This window comes from Myotis davidii, unplaced genomic scaffold (assembly GCF_000327345.1).
Source record: "Myotis davidii unplaced genomic scaffold, ASM32734v1 scaffold441, whole genome shotgun sequence".
Classification (NCBI taxonomy): Eukaryota; Metazoa; Chordata; class Mammalia; order Chiroptera; family Vespertilionidae; genus Myotis; species Myotis davidii.
Window position 1 is genome coordinate 355,461 of NW_006291818.1, and position 6,255 is coordinate 361,715.

Sequence of the window (6,255 nt, forward strand, 5' to 3'; positions counted from 1 at the left end):
TCCCCAGCAGGAACTACGAAGAGGGCTGCAGATTCCCCTTCCTTTTTTTTTGGAGTTTGGAAGTGCCTTGATAAAGCTCAGCTGTGAAGGATGCAAGCGCTGTGGGGCCTTCTCTTAGAAGTTCTGGGTTGGTCTGACTGGGCTGCAGTTAGGTGATTACAGGTTGCAAATGGCCGGGGCATTCATATGCAAAAGCCTCTGCGGCAGCCTGGGTGGGCGGGGGTCTCAGGGAATCAACAGGCGGAGCAAGCAGCTATGGCGGAGCCTCAGCCCTGCCCTAAGGAGACGAGAGTCTCAGTGTCCCTGTAACGGCTGCAAGCACCTCTGAGGGAAAGCCGCCCTCAAGATCGCCCGCTGCCAGACAGTCCAGTTTCTCCCCGTATGAGTCCTGGGTCCCCAGAGACTTCCCGGAACCGGAGATCAGAGCCGTGGGGAGCTTGTGACTCCCTCCGGATTCAAAAAGACAGCCGCGTCCTCAGGTGCCAGACCTTCTCCGTACGCGCGAGCCCCCTACCTCTGCGCTTTACTTCCGCAGCTCCTCTGGCTCTCAGTGTGCTTTTCTTTCCTTCTAGTTGTAGAATTTACACTCAGCCAGCCTTCCTGTGGTTCTGGATGATGTCCGTTTTGTGTTTTTGAAGTATTATTCAATTGTTGTGGGAGGCAGCAATTTCCCGGTGTTTATCTATGCCGCCATCTTAGTTTCTCCTGAAGCTTTTTTTAAAAAAACAAAAATAAATGTCTTTTAGCCAGATTTTCATGTGAATTTTAAAATATTAGATTTCTACGCCGAGGCCGGTTTGGCTCAGTGGATGGAGCGTCGGCCTGCGGACTGAGGGGTCCCGGGTTCGATTCCGGTCAGGGGCATGTGCCTTGGTTGCGGGCGCATCCCCAGTGGGAGATGTGCAGGGGGCAGCTGGTCGATGTTTCTCTCTCATCGATGTTTCTGGCTCTCTGTCTCTCTCCTTTCCTCTCTGTGGAGGATCAATGGAATGTATTGAAGAAAAGAAAAAAAAAGAAAAAAAAAGAAAAAAAATAAAATATTAGATTTCTAAGATAGAAATGGGAAGAAACAACCTTAACATAATATTATGAATATATTATATGGTGAAAAACTAAATATATTCTTGTTAAAGTCAGGAACAAAGTGAAAAAGCCCTCACTTAGTTATTCAGCATAGTTTGGTGGTTACTGTAGTAAGTTAAGAAAAGATAGAATTATAAGTAGATGAACAAACTATTTAAATATGAAAAGCAGAATCAACAAAGTGCCAGCCACACACACACAAAAGAGAATATTAGAAATTTGCATGCAAAATCAAGGGGTTCTTGAATCCCCTACAACAGAATATGGATCTTAGGTTAGAGCTGTTGCAGAGGAGAAAAAGATGGGTTATAATCAGTCAATACTAATGAAACTAAATGCTTAAGTGACTTCCTGCAGATTTGATATCTAGTTTTCAGTGCTCTGCCCACTCAATTCTGACGTTGTATTATAAAAGCAGTGATAGAAAATATGTAAATGAATGAGCAAATAGCTATGTTACAAAAAACAGTTGGCCAGCTGAAATAGGCCTGTGGGTTATAGTTTGCCTATCTCATTTATGTATTATTTGGGAACTTTTTCTAATCAGTACATTACCTGTGACATTAGTTAAGGTATTTTTTGCTTAAATGGTAGTGCCAGTGGTAACTAGCCCTGTTAATAAGCTGTTAAAACCTTAGAGCAGTGGTTCTCAACCTTGGCTGCACATTAGAATCACTGGGAATCTTCTTAAAATCCTGATTCCTGGGCCTCATCCTCCGGAAATTCTGTTTCTTTGTTACTAATGTTGTGGCCCCACCCCATAACAAAGAAACAGAATTTCTGGAGGATGAGGCCCAGAAATCAGGATTTTAAGAAGATTCCCTGGTGATTCTAATGTGCAGCCAAGGTTGAGAACTACTGCCTTAGAGTAAATCAAGCATGTAGAAAAAGAAGGAAATAGCTTCGGTGGAAGTGAAGGAATTTCTGTATACAGAAAAGTTGTAGAGCTTCTGAAACTTGAATGTGTATACATGTCACTCTGGGAATCAGGTAGGTCTGGGTAGAGCCTGAGTCACTTTGGGGGATCAGTAGATTGGAGGGGAAGGAGCCAAGAATTCTGCATTGCCAATAATTTCCCAGGATATGCCCATATAACATCTTTTAGAGTTTGAATAGCAAGATACTATGTTTCAGGAAAACACAATATTATAGAAAAATATTTAATTGGGTAAGGGCTGAAACATTAACAAATAAATTCCCACTCTCAGTGGTAATACATAATGAATGAATTTGTTATTTGAACATGTGGTATGGATCCCAGGTTTTCTTAGCTTTTTAGGTTTAGTAGCATTGGGACCTTCAGTACTGCTGCTAAGAAGTTCTTGAAATGCTGTAGTTGTCACTGTCTCAAGTGATATTTTTCCTTGATGCTTGGTTTCTCTAAATGTTTTTCTTTTTGTACCTGTCATCACTGGTTGTCATTTTTTTTATTTTTATTCTTTCATCTCTTACTACATATGTCCTATGAACAGAACTATAGTTATTTACGAATAATGAGTCATTACAGGATGTTTAATTGTTGGAGCGAAGTAGACTGTTGATTTTATTTATTTTACTGAAAGAGGACAAGTTGGAATGTTTAGAATTGTCTTTGGTTTTGATTGTGGACTTTTATTTTGAAAAATTTTATAAGTTGGGAAAAGTAAAAAAAAAAGGTCAAATACTCAATACCCAAAAAATGTTGACTCAACTTTTTCTTTTAAAAAATGTAGGTAGCTTTACTGAGATCTGAATTCAGTAAATTAAAATTCAACAATTAATTTTGAGAAATGGATATAGTCATATAACCACTATCATAATCATAATATAGAATATTTACATCAACCCATAAAGTTCCTTCATGCTCATTGCAGTCAATTCAAAACACTTTCAGATTTTCCTTTTTTGGTGTGTTTTTATTTTTTATTGATTATAGAGAGAGGACGAGAGAGAGAGAAAGAGAAACAATTATATGAAAGAGAAACATGGATTAGTTATCTCCTGCATACACCCCAACAGGGGATCAAACTCGCAACCTGGGTATGTGCCCTGATTGGGAATTGAACCCACCACCATTTGGCATAGAGGACAGTACTCCAAGTGAGCCACACTAGCCAGAACTCTGATTTCCCTTTTGATTTCATTAATCCATGGATTGTTTAGAAGTGTATTAAGTTTCTAATGTTTGAGGATGTTTTCAAATACCTCTAACTGATTTAATGGCATTATAGTCAGAAAACATACTCTATGATTTCTACCTTTTAAAATTTATGGAGAAAGGAGAGGATCTAATGGAGAGGTGGAAGTTACACTCACCTCCTCCCAGGATCATATTAAAATTACAGCAAAATTATAGAACAATGAACCTGGGTAGCCATCTGAAGACTAGCTGAACTGAAGTCTTACAACTAAGGATATACAGAAGAAGTCACATTGAGACTGGTAGGAAGGGCAGAGATAAGAAAAGGGCTGGCACTGCACCTACATGTGGGATTGAGAATCTGGAGATTTATTTCAGCTGCAGAGGTCCCCCCTGAGGAGCATGGGTCTCAACCCCATACTGTCTCCCCAGCCCAGAGCAACAGTGCTGGGAAGAGGAGTCCATATAACATCTGGCTGTGAAAATCATTGGGGATTCCATATGCCAGGGTGAAATTGGGGACTGCTGGAAACCCAGGTACCCTATTAAAGGGCCAGCGCATAAAGTTTCTCTTGCAGACACTCACCTGGGCTCTGGAAGAGTGATGGTGGCTCATGGGACTGGAGCCATATAGGGAGAGATTGGGTTGTATGCTTGCAGTGAAAGGGCTGGAGGACAATGTGCTTATGCCAAGTCCTTCTCCCACACTTCTCACAGATGCTGTCTTTCTTGGGTCCAACACTGCCTTCCACATGGCATCAACTTGGGGAGATGCAATAACTATCTTTCTGACTTTGAGGCCCCATGCTAGCCAAGCTTGCATCCTGCGGAGGAATCTGTTGGCTGCAGCCAGCCTGGGCCCATGTTGCAGTCCTTTTTGAAAAATTCTTGAGGAAATCTGGGCAAACTCATGGGGTTTCAGAGAGACTGAGTTATGTGACTTTAGGATGAGGGCCATTCCCCCAAGTGCCCCCACTGATGTTTTTGTTCTGTTTTGGTACCTCCCCCCACCCCAATGGCAGTCTGGGGAGATGCACTAGCCCCACCCTGCCAGTTCCCTGAGGCCCTGCCCTATCATCAAGATGTGCAGACTCCAAGAAGATGGCAGTTGCCATTGATGTACACTGAGACTTTGTCTGAGTGACCTTAGATGCAGTATTGGTGCCAAATTTGAATCTGCATCAACTTGGGGAACACCACTCGCCCCTACCTGGTGACTCACTGAGAACTTGCTTCATGCAGTTCACATACTGCCAGAGGCTCTTTCAGTGGCTGAGCCTAATAGGCAGCTGGCAGGCAAAGGCAGATTTTGGGATATCTTGGGCATTTTGCAGACCTGTCCCAGGCATGGTACTGGTGGAAGTTGGCTTTGGTCTGCAGCTTGGCCCCTTCCACAGGGACCCAGGCCCAGCAGAGGCAGCCACCAATGTGGATCACTTAGTAGCTTTTAACAAGAAGTTCAGGGCTGGTCATATGCAGTGTTTGATGTGGACCTGTGCAGGAGTCCGTCCCAAGGGGCTCTAGAACCAACTCGTGGCTGGCTTCAGACCACATCAAATCATGGACCAATTAGCACCACAAGTGGCACAACTTAAGGGAGGTCACAGCAGGCATCAGAACCTGCAGGGGGGAATTTTACTTCGTGGGGTTAGCCCCTGCAGAGCAGATCATACACTGTGGTTGGGATCAGTCTTCCCAGTTAGCCAACCTGAGGGTCAACACCACCCATGGATGGGCAAGAGTCATCAATCTCAACTACAACAGGGTAGCTCACATACCCCACACAAGGACACTGTTAGTGATAAGGTGATAGCACTACTGAGCCCCACAAGATACCAATTATATAATCCCACCCTACCAAAGCTGGGAGACATAATAGATCTATCTAATACATAGAAACAAACACAGAGCGGCAGCCTAAATGGGTAGACAAAAAAACGCCCCAAATGAAAGAACAGAGGAAATCTCCAGAAAAACAACTAAATGCAATGGGAATGAGCAATCTACCAGATTCAGAGTTCAAAACAATGGTTCTAAGGATGCTTTAGGACCCTAGGGGAAGAATGAAAGAACTTAGTGAGAACTCTAACAGATAGTAAGCATAATAAAGGATATTGAAACAATAAAAAAGAACTAGTCAGAAATAAAGAATACAATATCTGAAAGCAGAAAGCACCAAAACAGAGTAGCAGAAAGAAAAAGAATGAAAAAAATGAGGATAGTATAAGGGACTTCTGGGATAACATCAAACAAAACATTCACATCATAGGGTTACCAGAAGGAGAAGAAAGAAAGCAAGGTATTGAAAATATATTTGAAGAGACAATGACTGAAAGCTTCCCTAATTTGGTGAAGGAAAAAGATGCACACGACCAGGAAGCGCAGAGTCCCAACAAGATGACTTCAAAGAAATCCACACCAAAACACATCATAATTAAAATGGCAGAGTTTGAAGAGAAAGAGAGAATCTTAAAAATAACAGGAGAAAGGCCATTCGTACGATTGGAGTTGTCTCAGAGTTACCTACAAGGAGCTCCAATAAGGCTATCAGTTGATTTCTCAATAGAAGCATTTTTTTAAATTATTTATTTATTTATTTATTTAAATTGTTGTGTGTCCACAACCCAGGTACATGCCCTTGACCGGAATCGAACCTGGGACCTTTCAGTCCGCAGGCCGACGCTCTATCCACTGAGCCAAACCGGTTTCGGCAATAGAAGCATTTTATTTTATATTTTTTACTATTTAAATGTTGAGCATATTACAGATGCCGCTCCCCCTTTTCCCCTCCATTGTCTTACTCCACCAAGCTCCTGCCCCACCCCAGGCCTTCACCAACCTATTGTTTGTGTCCATAGGTAACGCATGTATGCATATACCGTATTTGCCGGCGTATAAGACGATTTTTTGGCCCTGAAAAATATGCCTCCAAGTGGGTGTCGTCTTAAACGCCAGGTAACTTCAGATAGACTGCCCATAGTGCTTGCCCCGTGCCATAGTGGCCTCCCGATGCCCGCCCACTTCATTCCACATACCGTTCAGGCATCAGCAGC

At 42.7% G+C, this 6,255-nt stretch overlaps 1 protein-coding gene across 7 annotated transcripts in view; it reads left to right on the forward strand.

The window, feature by feature from the left end:
• ADAM10 (ADAM metallopeptidase domain 10) overlaps positions 1-6,255 on the forward strand; it is a 164,176-nt gene that overhangs the window by 26,928 nt on the left and 130,993 nt on the right. The window contains exon 1 of one of the 7 annotated variants that reach the window (XM_015564966.1): positions 3,395-3,398. The exons of the other annotated variants lie outside the window; for them this stretch is intronic. The gene's annotated coding sequence lies outside the window, so the exon portion shown is untranslated. Of the gene's footprint in view, positions 1-3,394; positions 3,399-6,255 lie in introns of those variants that run through there. 7 annotated transcript variants of the gene reach the window in all.